Below are 19,053 nucleotides of genomic sequence, written 5' to 3' on the forward strand. Positions count from 1 at the left end.
TTTTTTGGGAAAATATATTAATCAAATAATCACACAAATGTAGAAAGTCTGATCTGTGTGTATAAAGGAGCCCTAATGGAGGCTGAGAGGGGTGGTGAGTAATGGCCTCTTTGAACAGGAATCTAAGAGGAGACCTGGAGAACAAACAAGCATTAGCGGGCACAGCGTGGAGAGAAATGTCCCAGGCAGGGAAACAGGCCTCAGTTGGCACAGAACTGGGCGGTTTTTGTTTTGTTTTGTTTTGTTTTAATAGATTTTTTTTTTTTTTTTTACAGAGAGGAAGGAGATAAGAGAGTTAGAAACATCAATGACAGAAAAACATCATCAGCTGCCTCCTGCACACCCCTTACTGGGGATGTGCCCACAACCCTTGACCGGAATCGAACCTGGGACCCTTCAGTCCCCGGGGCCAAAGCTCTATCCACTGAGCCACACCGGTTAGGGCAGAACTGGGCAGTTTTGAGCGACCGGAAGGAGGCTCATGGGGTGAGAATGCTGTGAGCCTAGCAAGGCATGAGATGAGGTGGGAAGCATAGTCAGGACCAAGGCCAGGTGAAGGATTTGTGATTTATCCAAATGCACTGGCAGGCTGGGGGATACCAGGATCTGGCTTACTTTTTTTTTTTTTTTTTTTAGAGATCACTGTGGCTTCTAGAAGGAGACAAGAGTAAAATTATAGCTGAAACCGGTTTGGCTCAGTGGACAGAGAGTCGGTCTACAGACTGAAAGGTCCCGGGTTCGATTCTGGTCAAGGGCATGAACATTGGCTGCGGGCACATCCCCGGTGGGGGGTGCGCAGGAGGCAGCTGGTCGATGTTTCTCTCTCATCAATATTTCTAACTCTCCATCCCTCTCTCTTCCTCTCTATAAAAAATCAATAAAATATATTAAATTAAAAAAAAAAAAAGAGGCTCCAGCTGGAGCTCAGACCAAAGATAAGGGTAGGGATGGAAGGAAGTGGATTACAGATCAGAGATATATACTGGAGGCAGACTCAGCAGGCCTTGGTGATAGATTGATTATGATAGAAAGTTATGTCATGATATAAAGAAAAAGTATTACGTATGATGTATTTGCTATAAAGGAAATAATTCTGTGTGATACCTATGCTGTGAGTATAATTAGGTAAAGACTACTGGCATGTATGGACAAGGCCTGGAAGTATGGGAAATGAAAACTTTGATTTGTTAGAACAAGCAAAAGGAATATAAGATAGAAAACACAATATAGTGCGAAAGCACAAACACTGAAGCCAGAACTGGGCTACATCCCAGCTATGCCACTATCTCCATGACACCAGACAAGAAAGCCATATATATATATATATATATATATATATAATTGATTTTTTACAGAGAGGAAGGGAGAGGGATAGAGAGCTAGAAACATCGATAAGAGAGAAACATTGACCAGCTCCCTCCTGCACAGCCCCTCCTGCACAGCTCCCTCCTGCACAGCCCCTCCATGCCCTTGACCAGAATCGAACCCGGGACCTTTCAGTCCGCAGACCGACGCTCTATCCTCCAAGCCAAACCGGTTTCGGCAAGAAAGCTCTTTTAACCTCAGTAAGCCGCCTTTCTCTAATCCACATGTGTCAAACACAAGGCCCGCGGGCCAAATCCAGCCCACCAGGCCTTGCAATGTGGCCCGAACCGCGCTGTCATCACTGCACTCCGCTGTCAGTTTATGACATTGTCAGTTTATGACTGTTCAGTAAACCATTCGGCCCGCGATTTAGGCTGGATTTTAGATTTTGGCCCCTTCTCTGATTGAGTTCGACACCCCTACGTCTAATCTGTAAAATGGGGATCCCACACTGGACTGTTAGAAATATGAAGTGAGATCATACATGTAAAGGGCTTAGCTCTGTGACTGTGCATACATTCCCCAAACTGTAAGTATTATTACAATCACTGGCTATAATGGTGGGACTGGGGTGAAACTTCTACTCTTTATGGTGACTGAATTAAGACTGGTATAATGGTATGTACACAGTCAACATTTTATTTATTTTTTATTTTTTTAAAAAATATATTTTATTGATTTTTTTACAGAGAGGAAGGGAGAGGGATAGAGAGCTAGAATCATCAATGAGAGAGAAACATCAACCAGCTGCCTCCTGCACACCCCCTACGGGGATGTGCCCGCAACCAAGGTACATGCCCTTGACAGGAATCGAACCCGGGACCCTTCAGTCCACAGGCCGACGCTCTATCCACTGAGCCAAACTGGTTTCGGCCATAGTCAACATTTTAAAATGTAGTAGTGTTGCCCTAACTGATTTGGCTCAGTGGATAGAATGTCAAACATCGGCCTGTGGACTGAAGGGTCCTGGGTTCGATTCCGGTCAAGGGCATGTACCTTGGTTGCGGGCACATCCCCGGTAGGGGCTATGCAGGTGGCAGCTGGTGGATGTTTCTCTCTCATCGATGTTTCTCTCTATCCCTCTCTTCCTCTCTGCAAAAAATCAATAAAATATTTTTTTTAATGTAATAGTGTTGGTTTGAATATTCTGAAACTGTATGGAACCAGCACATGTGTAGTGACCGAGGCCAAACGTGGTATAGCGAGGCCAAGAAGTGTAACACTTTGCTCACCTGTGCCCAAAGCTCTGCTCAGCTTGAGGGCACCTGAGGGTCAAAGAAGACAGTGGGCGGTCCCTTTAAGAAGACACGAGATCAGTAAGGACCAGCCCCTTCTGTTTCCAACCCAGCCGAGGCCTTGCTCTTAGACTATAAATAGTCTCCTCTGGTCCTACCATCAAGGGCTTCCCTAAGTCTCTGTCCCAGATGCCTCCAGGGGTTCGGAGCCTTCACCCGTCCGTTCAGCTGGAACTGAGCGCCTATTCTGAGCGAGTCTGTGACCTCAAACAACCTAATAATCAAAATATAATGTAACCGGCGCATGAGATACTTAGAAGAAAATTCCATGAGGCACTGACTCTGCCGGGGGGGAAGGTATCAAAAACAGGCTATCTTGCCGAAGCCTGTTTGGCTCAGTGGATAGAGCGTCGGCCTGGAGACTGAAGGGTCCCAGATTCGATGCTGGTCAAGGGCATATGCCCGGGTTGTGGGCTCGATCCCCAGTGTGGAGCGTGCAGGAGGCAGCCAATCAGTGATTCTCTCTCATCATTGATGTTTCTATCTCTCCCTCTCCCTTCCTCTCTAAAGTCAATAAAAATATTTTTAAAAGAAAGAAAGAAAGAGTGTTGTTAGATGTGAATTAACCCCCTTTTGGCTCGTTTAGCTGACTCATACTTCTTTTTTTTTTTTGTCAGTCCTCACCCGAGGATATTTTCCCATTGATCTTTTAGAGAGAATGAAAGAGAGAGGGAAAGAGAGAGAAACATCAATGTGGAGAGAAACACATCGATGGGCTGCCTCCTGCACGCACCCCAACCAGGACCCATGCCAGGGAGGAGCCTGTAACCAAGGTATACCTGCCCTTGATTGGAGTCAAACCCGGGACCCTTTGGTCCGCAGGCTGATGCTCTATCCACTGAGCAACACCGGCTCGGGCCATACATCTTGTTAAAAAGAGGAACTAACTCTTCACCAGAAAAAATTAAGAGCAAAACAAAAACAAACAAAAACGCAAATCACACAAAAGAGAAACAAGTGGGTTTTCAATTCGTTCCATTGTGACAAATATTTACTGAACGCCTACTACGCGCCAGACCAGCCCCAGATGGCTCTGCTGGCATGGTGAGCTCATCAGACACACAGCCCCACTCCTACTCTCTTCCCAGCCCCATCTGGGAGGCCACGGTGGCTCTGGTTCCCAGCATCCTTTGCCTCCGATAAAGCTCAGCTCAGCCAAAACCAGTGTGGCTCAGTGGATAGAGTGTCGGCCTGCGGACTCAAGGGTCCCAGGTTCGATTCTAGTCAAGGGCATGTACCTTGGTTGCGGGCACATCCCCAGTGGGGGGTGTGCAGGTGGCAGTTGATGGATGATTCTCTCTCATCGATGTTTCTGGCTCTCTACCCCTCTCCCTTCCTCTATGTAAAAAATCAATAAAATATATATATTTTTTTTAAAAAAAAAAAAGCTCAGCCCATACACCAGTTGTTCTGACTGAAGTCCCCCCTGCAAATCTGGGGTCCTCCTGGCAGGGGACACCTTCCCTGAAAGCCACCTGTCTCTCACACCAGCTGCCCAGCGGGTTTGGGGGTGTCTGCTGCTGCGCAAAGCCCTTGTCTATGCTGCTTGAGACCCACCTCCAGGCCCCTCTCAGCTCCTGCAGAGGGAGAGCAGAGATGCAGGACCGGCAGCGGGCCCACCTTTTCTGGAAATTTCTAACCATCTCCAACGGCTCAGAGGCCACCAGCACCTGCCTTCTGTAACTTCAAAGTTACAATCCCAGAAAATCACTTTGTGTTTTTTTGTGTGTCTGTTTGTTTTTTAATATATTTTATTGATTTTTTACAGAGAGGAAGAGAGAGGGATAGAGAGTTAGAAACATCGATAAGAGAGAATCATCAACCAGCTGCCTCCTGCACACCCCCCACTGGGGATGTGCCCGCAACCAAGGTAAATGCCCTTGCCCGGAATCGAACCTGGGACCCTTCAGTCCGCAGGCCGATGCTCTATCCACCAGCCAAACTGGTTCCGGCCAGAAAGTCACTTTGAATCAAGACAGTATTTCTCTACTCACTCAAAGCAAAAGGCCTCCCACCCAGAGAGACTTTCCCTGTCACTGGTTTCTTTGTAATCCCTCATCTGAATTCCCCAGCAAACACTTGCTGTCCAGTAGTGGCATGAGGGCTGCCTCTCTATTTTTATTTTATTTAAATATATTTTATTGATTTTTTACAGAGAGGAAAGGAGAGAGATAGTTAGAAACATCGATGAGAGAGAAACATCCATCAGGTGCCTCCTGCACGCCCCCCACTGGGGATGTGCCCGCAACCAAGGTACATGCCCTTGACCGGAATCGAACCTGGGACCCTTCAGTCCGCAGGCCGGCGCTCTATTCACTGAGCCAAACCAGTCAGGGCAAGGGGCTGCCTCATTAGAAGACTCTTTCCCTTTGAAAATTTGCTTTCTACTGCATATGATCTATTGTTCTTTTCACAGGTGCCATCTCTTTCATTTGCATAACTTTCCAAACTACCAGTTCTTTCTTTAATCCTCACCGGAGATATTTTTCCATTGATTTTTAGAGTGGAAGAAAGAGGGACAGAGAGAGATATCGATGTGAGAGAAGCCAATCATTTGGTTGCCTCCTGCACCGACCAGGACCAGGGCTGGGGAGGAGCCTATAACAGAGGCACGTGCCCTTGACCGGAATCAAACCCGGGACCCTGTGGTCTGAAGGCTGACGCTCTATCCACTGAACCACACTGGCCAGGGCCTAACTACCAATTTTTTTTTTTTTTTTTTTTTTAACCTCTTGCACAAAAGCTGTGTGGGTATTTGGTTTACTTACTTGAGTATCCATGTGCTTTTTAAAATTTGCTGGTCTGTCACTTTGTTAATATCTTCCAAAGTTGGTTTTTGAGTGGACTGTCTCCTGAACAAGCTGTTTTTCTCCTAATTGTGGAGACCTGCACATAACACAAAATTTGCCATTTTAATCATTTTTAAGTGTATAGTCCAGTGGAATGAAGTATGTTCACACTGTTGTACAACCACCATTATCACCCACCTCCAGAACTTTCTCTTTTTTTAAATATATTTTATTGATTTTTTACAGAGAGGAAAGGAAAGGGATAAAGAGTTAGAAACATCCATGAGAGAGAATCATCGATCAGCTGCCTCTTGCACACCTCCCACTGGGGATGTGCCTGCAACCCAGGTACATGCCCTTGACCGGAATCGAACCTGGGACCTTTCAGTCCGCAGACCGATGCTCTATCCACTGAGCCAAACCGGTTTCGGCTTGCTGTTTCTTCTGAGATAATATAAGACTTACAGAGCTCAAGCTGGACCCCTCCCCCGCCCCAAAACAAAGGCTAGAGTGGACTGGGCCCATTACTGCCATGATCCCACATCAACTACAGCCGTGTTTCCCCAAATTTGCCTCCCCCTACAGACCACGGGGGGCATTGATTACACTGACTGCTCCAGTCCTTCTGGGATGGGCATGGGAAGCTGCAGATGCAGTTAAGAGCTGGTTGTGATTCTGACCTATGAAAGGCTACTTTGGCCCGGCTGGCGTGGGTCAGTGGTTGAGCGTCGACCTGTGAACCAGGAAGTCACGGTTCGATTCCCGGTCAGGGCACATGCCCGGGTTGCAAGCTCGATTCCCAGCGTGGGATGTGCAGGAGGCAGCCGATCAATGATTTTCTCTCATTATTGATGTTTCTCCCTCCCTCCCTCTCCTTTCTTCTCTGAGGTCAGTAAAAATATATTTTCGGAAGGAAAGAAGGAAGGAAGGAAGGAAGGAAGGAAGGAAGGAAGGAAGGAAGGAAGGAAGGGGGAAGGGAGGGAGGGAGGGAGGGAGGGAGGGAGGGAGGGAGGGAGGGAAGAAGGAAGGGAGGGAGGGAGGGTGGAAAATTGAGGAAAAGTGAACTAGAGTGTTCCATCAACAAGGTGAAGCCTTGCCGAAACCCGTGTGGCTCAGTGGATAGAGCGTCGGCCTGTGGACAGAAAGGTCCCAGGTTCGATTCTGGTCAAGGGCATGTACCTTGGTTGTGGGCACATCCCCAGTAAGGGGTGTTCAGGAGGCAGCTGATTGATGATTCTCTCTCATCGGTGTTTCTAACTCTCTATCCCTTTCTCTTCCTCTCTGTAAAAAAGCAATAAAATATATTTAAAAAAAACAAGGTGGAGCCAACCCAGCCACCCAGGCTGCGCAGGTAAAGGCTGCAGCCAGCCTGACGTCCCGCTCCCGGGAGCTAGTCAGACCCTGGGCCGCCTTCCCAGACACAAGCTTCCGGTGGGACTGCTGTCCCTGCACCCGTGGCCCCTCCTCCTCCTCCAACACCCCCCAGGCAGGGCTATATACAGCCTCTTCCTTCGACCTTTATGACCAAGGCCTCGGATGATCCCAGGTTCTGGCAGCCCCGGCCCCCGGCTTGGCTGCCCGCGGCTGAGGGATGACAATGAGACGTGGTCCTAATTTAGAACACACGAGCCAGGTAATCCCAGGCCAGGTATTAATGAGGGGGTGACTCTAGACAGCTGGTGACATCATGTTCTACCTTTAGACCCAGCCGGGTCATTGTGTGGAGGGACGCTGGGAAGCGTACACCCCCCGCCCCCCGAAGCTGAGGTCAGTGTGTGCGGAGGGAGACACTGGATACCAGCTGGGAGCTGAAATTTCACCTTGGGGCCCTGCTGATACCAGCCAGCCCCACAGAGCCCGGAGGCTCTTCCACGTTCGGGGTGCTCCCGCGGGTGCTCACGCGTTCACACAGCCCAACTCTTACACGCCTGCCCCCACCCCACAACCACCCCGCAGACAATGGGTCAGAGGGGGTTCCAGCAAAACAGGCTAGACAGTCAGTATCTTCCTTATTCTTTTTTTTTCTTTTTTTTTATACACATTTTATTTTAATATATTTTATTGATTTTTTTTTTTTTTTTTTTTTTTTTACAGAGAGGAAGGGAGAGAGATAGAGAGTTAGAAACAACAATGAGAAAGAAACATCCATCAACTGCCTCCTGCACACCCGCCAATGGGGATGTGCCCGCAGCCAAGGTACATGCCCTTGACTAGAATCGAACCTGGGACCCTTCAGTCCGCAGGCCAACGGTCTATCCCCTAAGCCAAACCCGTTTGGCTTCTTATTTTTTTTTTTAAATATATTTTATTGATTTTTTACAGAGAGGAAGGGAGAGAGACAGAGAGCTAGAAACGTTGATGAGAGAGAAACATCGACCGGCTGCCTCCTGCACACCCCCTACCGGGGATGTGCCCGCAACCAATGTACATGCCCCTGACCGGAATCGAACCTGGGACCTTTCAGTCCACAGACCGACGCTCTACCACTGAGCCAAACCGGCTTTGGCATGGCTTCTTATTTTTTTTAAATATTTTTTTTATTCATTTCAGAGAGGAAGGGAGAGGGAGAGAGAGACAGAAACATCTATAACGAGAGAGAATCCCTGATTGGCTGCCTCCTGCATGCGCCACACTGGGGGTGGAGCCGGCAGCCTGCGGCCCAGGCCTGTGCCCTGACCGGGAATAGAACCCTGATCTTCTGGTCCGTAGGTCGACGCTCAACCACTGAGCCATGCCAGTGAGGCCAATTCCTTCCTTTTAAGAAAGCCAATAACAATGAAAGAAAAACACCACATGTTCTCACTCATTTATGGATAATAAAGAATAGTATAAACCGATGAACAAAAAGATAGATACAGAGACAGTCAAGCAACAAGCAGACTGTCCAATGACAGCGGGGAGGGGAGGGAGATCTGAGATCAACCGAAGGACTTGTGTGCATGCATATGAGCATAACCAACGGACGCAAAACTCTGGGGAGGGAGGGAGGGCATGTCTGGGTGGGGGGGGGCAATGGTAAGATATGTACACATATAATACCTTAATAAAAAGTAATAATAAGAAAAAGCAAATAAGTTTCTGTTTTAATTCTAATGCGATTTCTGAAACAGCTCCAGAGAGTTCATATAAAGCAGGGTTCCCCGCGGGATGACAACAGGTGTTACGCACCGGGAAAGGTTCCCACACCCCACAGGGCTCAACAAAACGAGACGGGTTCCTTTACCGCTTTTTACAGAGCCCTCTAAGGTATCCGTGCAGACTTAAGAAACTCCAGTAAGTGAATCCGATTCCTTGTAGAGTCAGCCATTGGCTAGCTTGCTGCTGGGCCAACCTGCCGGGGTCTCTCCCCCCTGGCCAGCTGCCCTCCCCCATCAGTAAGGTGACCAGATCGTCCCACTTTTTGGCGGGACAGTCCTGACTTTGAACAATTTTTCCCGCGTCCCGTGGCGTTTTTAAAAAGTCCTGATTTTTGGAAAGAATCTTTCCAGTCTTTCCAAAAATCGGGACTTTTTTAAAACGCCACGGGATGCCGAAACCGGTTTGGCTCAGTGGATAGAGCAACGGCCTGCGGACTGAAAGGTCCCGGGTTCGATTCCGGTCAAGGGCATGTACCTTGGTTGTGGGCACATCCCCAGTGGGGGGTGTGCAAGAGGCGGCTGATCGATGATTCTCTCTCGTCGATGTTTCTAACTCTCTATCCCTCTCTCTTCCTCTCTCTGAAAAGTCAATAAAATATATATTAAAAAAATAAAATAAAATAAAACGCCACGGGGACAAGGGGAAAATTGTTCAAAATCGGGACTATCCCGCCAAAAGCGGGACGATCTGGTCACCTTACCCATCAGCCCCAATCGCCCACCAGGGCAAGGGATCCCACCCGTGCATGAATTCGTGCACTGGGGCTCTAGTAAGTATATACAATAGTTCTCTGGTTTCTCTCTTCTCATCCCCCCAATCCCACATCGAGGTATGTCAATCTGTCCATGCCTCCTCAGCAGGGGACTTGAGGAGAAACAAGAGAAGGGGAGGCGTGTTTGGGGCCTGAGCAGCAGTCCCCTATTATCAAGAACCTTGTCGCCAGGGACCTGACAAATGGACAGGACTCTTCCTTCACTAACAATATCATTTTCCCTGAAAACGGGCCTAATCATGCCCCTCGCACTAGCATCTAGGCTAAATCGGACTCCAGTGACTCATGTGTCTTTTTATGTCTTCAGATCTGATCCTCGCTTCCCATACAATTCGGTAAATGACAGGGCTGTTTGTTGCTCCTTGTACTGAAGAATCTATTTTAGGGAAGGGCCGCGGACGATCATAGCGGTGTGTGCTATTATTGCCTGTGGCATAGTGTGGGCCTTCGCGGCGTTCCTTTCAAACAGAAAGGAAAAGAGAAAACACAAAACAAAGGAGGGCGATACCTAACTAGGTAGAGCCTCTGAGATGAATTTTCTTTATAAATTATGAAGCAGCTGTGTGTGGGGATGGGGGATAGGGTGGGGGATAGGGGTGGGGATCAAACAAGTGGCCACTTCATAAATCTCTTTTCTTTTTTTAATATATTTTATTTATTTTTTTTTACAGAGAGGAAGGGAGAGGGATAGAGAGTTAGAAACATCGACGGGAGAGAATCATCGATCAGCTGCCTCCTGCACACCCCCCACTGGAGATGTGCCCGCAACCAAGGTACATGCCCTTGACCAGAATCGAACCTGGGACCCTTCGATCCTCAGGCCGACGCTCTATAACTGAGCCAAACCGGTTTCGGCAACTTCATAAATCTAGCCAGGCAGTGTTTGCATGGATCCTGTGAGTTAAAAACAGCATCTGAGCCCAGCCAGCATGGCTCTGTGATTGAAGGTCAACCTAGGAACCAGGAGGTCACGGTTAGATTCCCGGTCAGGGCACATGCCTGGATTGCAGGCTCCAACCTCAGTATGGGCCGTGCAGGAGGCACTTCATCAATGACTCTCATCATTGATGCTTCTCTCTTTTTCTCCTTCTCCATTCCTCTCTGGAAACAATAAAAATACCTTCAAAACAAAACAAGAACGACAACAGCGGACTACGCTAACCTGTGGGGTGAAACATCACCAGCGCCTGTTTGACCAAAGATCTTAGCCCTGGCAAAATTCAATTCCGTTTAGCCAGTATTTCTCAGGCACCAACTCTGCCCCAGGGATGCAGATGTGGAAAGCAGGATGGTGGCTAACATGGTGTTACAAGTTGTTCCTGGCTGATAAGCAGGAAAGCCACAGTTCTTTGGGGCTGGTGTGGGCTCGCAAGATGCACCAGACTTGGGGCACACTTCCAGGAGATACATAAGAGGCAGGGATTGCGGGGCCTCCCTGCCTGTCTTTCTCCCGTTTCAGGAATAAACCAAAGTCAACGTCATTCGGGACGGAGCCTGAGCAGTCACCGGAAGCCTGACAGACTCCAGGTTCTGGCTGGAGGTGTGTCTAACGAGGAAGCCAATGGATCTTGCTTCCATGCCACAGGGTGTCTGCATTCTAGTTTCTCGCCACAGAGGGCGCTGTTGACTGGCCTGCCATGGGGAATCTAGTTCTCACAATTCCAGCACAATTCCAGGGGTCGGCGGGAAGAACCTCCCTTCTATAGGAAGAAAGCGGGAGTTCGAGTCTCATTTCTCCTGCTTCCTTGTGTAACCTTGGGGAATCTGCCCGTCACCTCCAAGGTCTGTTTGTAAAAGAGACACAATGTCTATCCAGCTGGGTTACTAAGAGGGTAAGAGATGGTACAAGTAGAAAGCTCTTCCCAGTGCCTGGATGTGGTAAATGCTCAGTGAACAGCAGGGGTCATGGCATTCACGTTCTGACATGCCGCTTTCCCGGGACTATTGAAAAATTGTGGTATCAGAGCGTCTCCTAGTCCGAATCAGCCAAGTGAGAGTGCTTTACTTTGGTCTAAAACCCAGTGAAGTAGAAGAGGGGGAACTAATATTTGTTACCCCATATAATCATAATCTAGCCGAAACCGGTGTGGCTCAGTGGATAGAGCGTCGGTCTGTCTGCGGACTGAAAGGCCCAGGTTCAATTCCGGTCAATGGCATGTACCTTGGTTGTGGGCACATCCCCAGTAGGGGGTGTGAAGGAGGCAGATGGTCGATATATCTCTCTCGTCGATGTTTCTAGCTCTCTATCCTTCTCCCTTCCTCCCTGTAAAAAAAACAATAAAATATATATTTTTTTATATGGTGGTATCAGAATGTCTCCCTATCCGAATCAGCCAAGTGAGAGTGCTTTACTTTGGTCTGCAACCCAGTGAAGAAGAAGAGGGGGAACTAATATGTGTTAACCCTTATAATCATAATCTAGGAGATAGAAAGTAATAATCATCATAATCTCATTTTAGAAGTGATCAACATGAGCTTCTATCTTGGTGAAAGTCCTTCAGGTTAATCGGCATCTAAAGCCAATGTCCACCCGAGCCGGTTTGGCTCAGTGGGTAGAGCATCGGCCTGGAGGCTGAAGGGTCCCAGGTTCAATTCCGGTCAAGGGCACATGCACAGGTTGCGGGCTCCATCCCAGGAGAGGGTGTGCAGGAGGCAGTTGAACAATGATTCTCTCTCATCATTGATGTTTCTTTCTCTCTCTCTCCTTTCCTCTCTAAAATTAATAAAAGTATACATTTTTTTAAAATAAAGCCCATGCCCTTCTCACCTAAAAATGCTGAAGACCTCTGCAGAGCAAAGCTCCCACCTGTGGGAGGAAGCAGACTCTGACCGGCCACGGGGGAAAACGGACAGCCCGCCCCAGTGGCTAACGGATATGCTGACATCCTAAGCGACGCGCATCTCCCCAAGTGAGCCAGTACCACAGCCCGCTCCGAATGTGAGAGGATAGTACCCAGGGGCCCTGAGAGCCTGGGGAGGGAAGAGCAGGAAAGAGAGCCGTGAGCCGGCCGAAGGGAAATGGAGCCGCCATGGAGACTTGCTCCTGAAGATTATTCAGCAGAAAAATGGCTTGTCTCCATTTTATACTCCTTTATACCCAAAACCCAGATTTCTCACAGGGTCTTACTTCTGGCAATCCAGTGTACGTGCGTGTGGGAGGGAGTGTGTGTGTGGGGGGGGTTAGTGTGGGGGGTGTGGGGGTGTGGAGGTGGGGGGTGAGAGGGGATGGGAGGGGGATGGGAGGTGAAGGTGTGTGTGGGTGTGTGTGGGGTATGTGTATAGGTGTGTGTGTGGGTAGGAGGGGGTGTGGGAAGGTGTATGGGGGTTGTGTGGGGTGTGAGGGTGGGTGTGGGTGTGTTTGTGTATATGTGGGTATGGAGGGAGGGGGGATGTGAGGGGTTGGGGGTATGGGGGTGCATGTGCGTTTGTGTGTGTGTGGTTGTGGGGTGTGGGTGTGAGTGTGGGGGGTGTGGGTGTGTGGGGTGAGGGTGTGAGTGTGGGGGGTGTGGGTGTGTGGGGTGAGGGTGTGAGTGTGGGGGTGTGGAGGTGTGTGTGGGGGGGGTGGAGGTGTGCGGGGTGTGGGTGTGGGTGTGTGTGTGGGGGGGATGTGGGGGTGTGGGGTGTGGGTGTGAGTGTGGCTGTGTGTATCTGTCTGTTGGAGATTCCCCACCTTCAGTCATTTTCTCCTGGTTAATGTCACTTGGCTCTGGTTTCCCTCCTCACCCTGAAGTCTCTCTGCAGTTAGGCTGGGATTACCTTTTCTTTTTTTTTAATATAGATTTTATTGATTTTTTACAGAGAGAAAGAGAGAGGGATAGAGAGTTAGAAACATCGATGAGAGAGAATCATCAATCAGCTGTCTCTTGCACACCCCCTACTGGGGATGTACCCGCAACCAAGGTACATGCCCTTGACCGGAATCGAACCCGGGACCTTTCAGTCCGCAGGCCGACGCACTATCCACTGAGCCATACCAGTTTCGGCTGGGATTACCTTTTCCCACATTCCATTGCTTACCATGCACTGTTTTACACAATGCACATGCTACATCATCCCTATCTCCTACTTGTCTCTTCCAAGTAGATTTTAAAACCTGTGTTCCTCTTTTTGTTTGTTTGTTTTTTTTTAATTCTCTTTACACCACCAACATGAAGCCAAAGAATATACCAGATATTGATAAATACTTGTGGAGTGAAAAGATTAAAAAAAAATAAGGTCACACATCCTAAGAGAGTGTGTAGATTAGGGTTTTCTCTAGAATTCTGTGTGAACAGACATAAAATCTAAATTACCACATTCTGTGTTTAGTTGACAAAAAAAAAAAAAAAAAATGAGCACATTAAAGTGAAAGGCTAATGGGGAAAAACAGTCATTTTGGCTGAAGAGAAACAGTGCATTTTCAGCTCATTTCTAGCCAGTGTAGTCACGGGGGGCTGTCAGACACCTCTCTGGGAAGCTCTCGGGGTGCACGTGCCACCGCGGGGAGCATATGGGAGCCGCCGTCGGGTGCAGAGAGGGTGCCCGAGGTAACGGATCCACTCGCTGCCAACGTGCCCGATCCCTCTTGGAGGATTCACCCTCCCTCTGACTCACGTTCTTCCATGTTTACCTTGATCACTGCCAACTGGGTGAGTCGGAGTTTCCAGGATTCTGATCAGCCACCGAGAGACGACGACGTCCGGGTTACGTCACGATTCCTGGAGCCTCGGAGCCTGCGGCTTTGGAGCTGGAGACAGAGACATCAGCAAGTCTGAGTCCTTCATTCGTATGTTCACAGACGCCGCTGGGGAGTGGCAGCCCCGCGCTAGGTGCTGGGGAGGCAGGGACACCACAACGGGGTCCCCGGGCTCCTGGCACTGACATCCCAGCCGGGACCGTGAACGTGAAAACGGACAGATCCAATCAAGAGGCGCCGTGATAGCCGAGTCCAGTGTGGCTCAGTGGATAGAGCGCCGGCCTGCGGACTGAAGGGTCCCAGGTTCGATTCCGGTCAAGGGCCCATGTACCTTGGTTGCGGGCACATCCCCAGTGGGGAGTGTGTAAGAGGCAGCTGGTCGATGTTTCTCTCTCATCGATGTTTCTAACTCTCTATCCCTCTCCCTTCCTCTCTGTAAAAAGTCAAAAAAAAAAAAAAAAAGGCGCGTGATAAAGGAGTGTCCGGGGAGCACAGATGCTGTGCCCAGGAGGGGAGCTGAGTGCACGTGGTTGAATGTTTACCGAGAGGGAAGAGATTAGTCAAATATAAAACTGGAGAGGAAGGCAGGAGGCAGATCAATAATCATTTGCTGCCGAAACCGGTTTGGCTCAGTGGTAGAGCATCGGTCTGCAGACTGAAAGGTCCCAGGTTCGATTCCGGTCAAGGGCATGTAGTACCTTGGTTGCGGGCACATCCCCGGTAGGGGGTGTGCAAGAGGCAGCTGGTCGATGTTTCTCATTGAAGTTTCTAGCTCTCTATCTCTCTCCCTTCCTCTCTGTAAAAAATCAATAAAATATATTTAAAAAAATAATAATCATTTGCTGAACGCCAGCTATGCATCACGTTGCCAGACGCAAGGCGAACTGCCAAAGAGGTGAAAGACACAGCCTTATTCTCAAGGACTTTATCATTTAGCTGGATGTAAACAAATTATTGATACAATACATTGTGATGAACATGTGACTATATATGTTAAAAGATATAAAGAGAAAGAAAAAGGGGAGGATATAAAGGGGAAAATATTCAACCCTAGCAGGTTTGGCTCAGTAGCTAGAGCGTCAGCCTGTGGACCGAAGGGTCCTGGGTTCGATTACGTTCAAGGGCACATCCTGTGTCTGCAGGCTCCTCCCCGTCGGGGCCCTGGCAAGTGAGGGGGTAAGCAGGAGGCAGCCAATCCATGATTCTCTCTCATCATTGAAGTTTCTATCTCTTCCCCTCCCTTCCTCTCTGAAATCAATAACAATATATTTTAGCCCTAACTGGTTTGGCTCAGTGGATAGAGCGTTGGCCTGCAGATTTAAGGGTCCCAGGTTCTATGGCTGCCAGGTTTCTGGGGTGGGTAACGGGAAGGAAGCATTCTTGGAAAATATAGATAGAGATGGATGATGAGCAGGTGCAGGAAGAAAGGTGAACACACATCACATTTACACACGTGCTAGAGAAGCCCGTCGGACATCTGCATAGAAATTTCTAGGAGACAGGAATACTTATGAGTTTGGAGCTTAGATATCATGGATGGCTGGAGTCATCAGCAGAGCTGGGAGCCATGAAAGAGACCAAGTCTATATAGGTAACATAAGGAGAGTGTAGATGGGGTCATCAAAGTTTAGGAACAAACAAGGGAATGAGGAGTTGGAGAGAGAAAGAGAGAGAGAGAGACAGAGAGAGAGAGAGAGAGAGAGAGAGAGAGAGAGAGAGAGAGAGAGAAGAAATAGTAACCCAGGACAGAGGAGAATCACGAATTAAATAAACTGAAGATATGAAACAAACTGAAGATTTGCCAAAACCAGTGTGGCTCAGTGGATAGAGCGTTAGTCTGCGGACTGAAAGGTCCCAGGTTCCATTCCAGTCAAGGGCATGTCATACCTTGGTTTCGGGCACATCCCCAGTAGGGGGTGTGCAAGAGGGAGCTGATCAATGATTCTCTCTCATCGATGTTTCTAACTCTCTATCCCTCTCTCTTCCTCTCTGTGAAAAAAAAAAATCAATAAAATATATATTTTAAAAAATAAAAATAGATAAACTGAAGATTTGAGACAAACCATCGTGTGAATTTGGCCCTGGTTCAACTCCGCCCTAGTGAATGTTGCCACAGTGGCTTCAGTGGCCTGTCTGGGGGCACTGGACAGGAAGGGGGAGGGGACCCCCGGGGTACTCAGGTGCAGAGTGCTCTTTGTAAGGGCCTCCCCATGCGGAGAAAGGAGATCTGAGATATTTGGAGGAGGACACGGGATTGAGGGCAGGGTATCAGTTTTGTTTTGAGGCTGGAGAAACCCGAGCAAACTTACATGGTGGGGGTGGGGTGGGAGAAGCCAGGAAAGAGGGAGAGGTGAAAACAGAGAAGAGAGAAGGAATAACTGCAGGACTGATGCCCAAGAAGATCAGGGAGTGCACAGGCCAAAGACACACAGCAGCAAATTGAGAGGCAGAAGGTGAAAGGGGTCAGGAAGAGGTCAGACGGTAGGGATGGGATTGGGAAACCAAGGGAATGGATGCCAAAGTCTCTATTTTATTTGTGAAACAGGAGACGAAGTGAAAAAAAGAAGGCCCACAGAGGTGGATGGTGACTTGCATTAACTGTTGGTTTGCAAATTGGCTCCCGTACAGTGAAGAGAAGGGAAGATGAAAAAAGAGGCACACCATACCATATTGCAATGTTTTTTAAATATATATATTATTGGGGGTTTTTTTACAGGGAGGAAGGGAGAAGGATAGAAAGGTAGAAACATCGATGAGAGAGAAACATCCATCCGCTGCCTCCTGCACACCCCCCACTGGGGATGTGCCCGCAACCAAGGTACATGCCCCTGACCGGAATCGAACCCAGGACCCTTCAGTCCGCAGTCTGACGCTCTATCCACTGAGCCAAATCGGTTCCAGCTAAAATATATTTTTATTGATTTCAGAGAGGAAGGGAGGGGAAGAGAGAGAAACTTCAATGATGAGAGAGAATCACGGATTGGCTGCCTCCTGCAAAGATCTCTACACCACCCACCAGAATCTTCAACGTTTATAGAGAGGCCTTCACTGGGTTCCGCCCAGATGGTCTCAACAGCAGCTCACTCTCTCGCAACTGTGTCCTTGAAAATGTATCTTGGGCCGAAACCGGTTTGGCTCAGTGAATAGAGCGTCTGAGGACTGAAAGGTCCCAGGTTCGATTCCGGTCCGGGCATGTACGTTGATTGCGGGCACATCCCCAGTGGGGGGTGTGCAAGAGGCAGCTGGTCGATGTTTCTCTCTCATCGACGTTTCTAGCTCTCTATCCCTCCCCCTTCCTCTCTGTAAAAAATCAATAAAACATATTAAAAAAAAAAAAAAAAGAAAGAAAATGTACCTTGGTTGCGGGCACATCCCCAGTAGAAGGTGTACAGGAGGCAGCTGGTTGATGTTTCTCTCTCATTGATGTTTCTAGTTCTCTCTCCCTTTCCCTTCCTCTCTGTAAAAAAATTAATAAAATATATTAACAAATATTTCAGGTTATATGAGGCATTGGTTTATTTAATCCTGGCCCGAGGATATTTTTTCCCATTGATTTTTTTGGGAGAATGGGAGAGAGAGGGAGAGACAGAGAAACATCGATGTGAGAGATACATTGATTGGTTGCCTCCTGCATGAGGCCCCTACCAGGGCCCAGGCCGGGGAGGAGCCTGCAATCAAGTACATGCCCTTGACTGGAATCGAACCCGGGACCCTTTGGTCCGCAGGCTAACATTCTATCCACTGAGCCGAACGGGCTAGGGCTGTGAGGCGTTGGTTTGGATTCACATCTGTACTCCAGTGGCTCTCGTGGCATGGAACTGTTTTGAACAGATTCTACAAGATTTCAATCCGGTTCTCCAGCTCAGTGGCATTCTCCCACATAAGGAGTTCTTTGTGTCAGGGACTTTTTTTCAAGAGAGTGCAGGAAGCAAGCCAGCGCCAGTTACAAGTTTCTTCGCTGCCTGAGAATTGGGGAAGAAAAAGCTGTGAATTGAGCTTGACAGGTTGGAACCAGAGTCTTTTCCTATTCTCAAATCTGGGGTATGAAGGTATTTTATCCTTCTTTTTCCTAATGCGTGTTACATAAATAATGGCACAAACTGTCTTTTCTTTTTCTTTTTTTATAAGTTCCAGTTTTTTGTTTTTTGTTTTAATATATTTTATTTTATTAATTTTGTAATATATTTTATTGATTTTGTACAGAGAGGAAGGGAGAAAGATAGAGAGTTAGAAACATCGATGAGAGAGAGTCATCGATCAGCTGCCTCTTGCACACCCCCTACTGGGGATGTGCCCGCAACCAAGGTACATGCCCTTGACCAGAATTGAACCCGGGACCTTTCAGTCCCCAAGCCAACGCTCTATCTATTGAGTCAAACCGGTTTCGGCCAAACTGCGTTTTCTAAGGAGAGGTGATTTGGACCTGAGTTACACAATATCTGCCGATCTCTATTGCATTTGGCAGGGCTCACCCACAGCAAATAATGGGACTAATATTTATGTCCTTCCTTCCATCGCTTTTTGTGGCCACTGTGTCTGCTCCGTGGGCCGGCTGTAGTAACCTACTTCGGTACCTTGGTCCTACCCGCCTCTTCATCAAATATGTGACAGTTAGAGGGGACCTTGAACATGGACAGAGAGGCCAAGGGACTTGTCCAAGAATTGACTCTCAACCACTCCTTCCCCCACACTGCCATCATATCTCCTCCCAGGAATTTTCCAGAATCTTTTTCACCCAAGCCATCATCACAGTTTGCGTGTTAAATGTCCTTGACCAGAATCAAACCTGAGACCCTTGAGTCCGCAGGCGGACGCTCTATCCACTGAGCCAAGGCGGTTAGGGCCTGAAATATTTTCTTAAGAGACTAAACATGTATGTAAGATATAAGAACGCTATCAGGAGCTAGGGATCATCAGTCATGTGACCTGGGTCCCACCTATGAGATGTACCTTTAAGAGGATCTTTCAAAGATGAGCGATGTGAGGAGACAGGTACCTTGTGGAGTTCACTTCCGGTGG

At 48.3% G+C, this 19,053-nt stretch overlaps 1 protein-coding gene across 1 annotated transcript in view; it reads right to left on the reverse strand.

Annotated features, from left to right (window-relative positions):
- Positions 1 to 19,053, reverse strand: part of HOMER2 (homer scaffold protein 2) — a 100,716-nt gene that overhangs the window by 75,696 nt on the left and 5,967 nt on the right. Inside the window, exons 3-4 of the mRNA XM_084869265.1 lie at positions 13,969 to 14,085; positions 5,429 to 5,546 (exon numbers count right to left, since the gene is read on the reverse strand). The gene's annotated coding sequence lies outside the window, so the exon portion shown is untranslated. The remainder of the gene's footprint in view (positions 1 to 5,428; positions 5,547 to 13,968; positions 14,086 to 19,053) is intronic.

This window comes from Pipistrellus hanaki (assembly GCF_964339955.1).
Source record: "Pipistrellus hanaki genome assembly, chromosome: 21".
Classification (NCBI taxonomy): domain Eukaryota; kingdom Metazoa; phylum Chordata; class Mammalia; order Chiroptera; family Vespertilionidae; genus Pipistrellus; species Pipistrellus hanaki.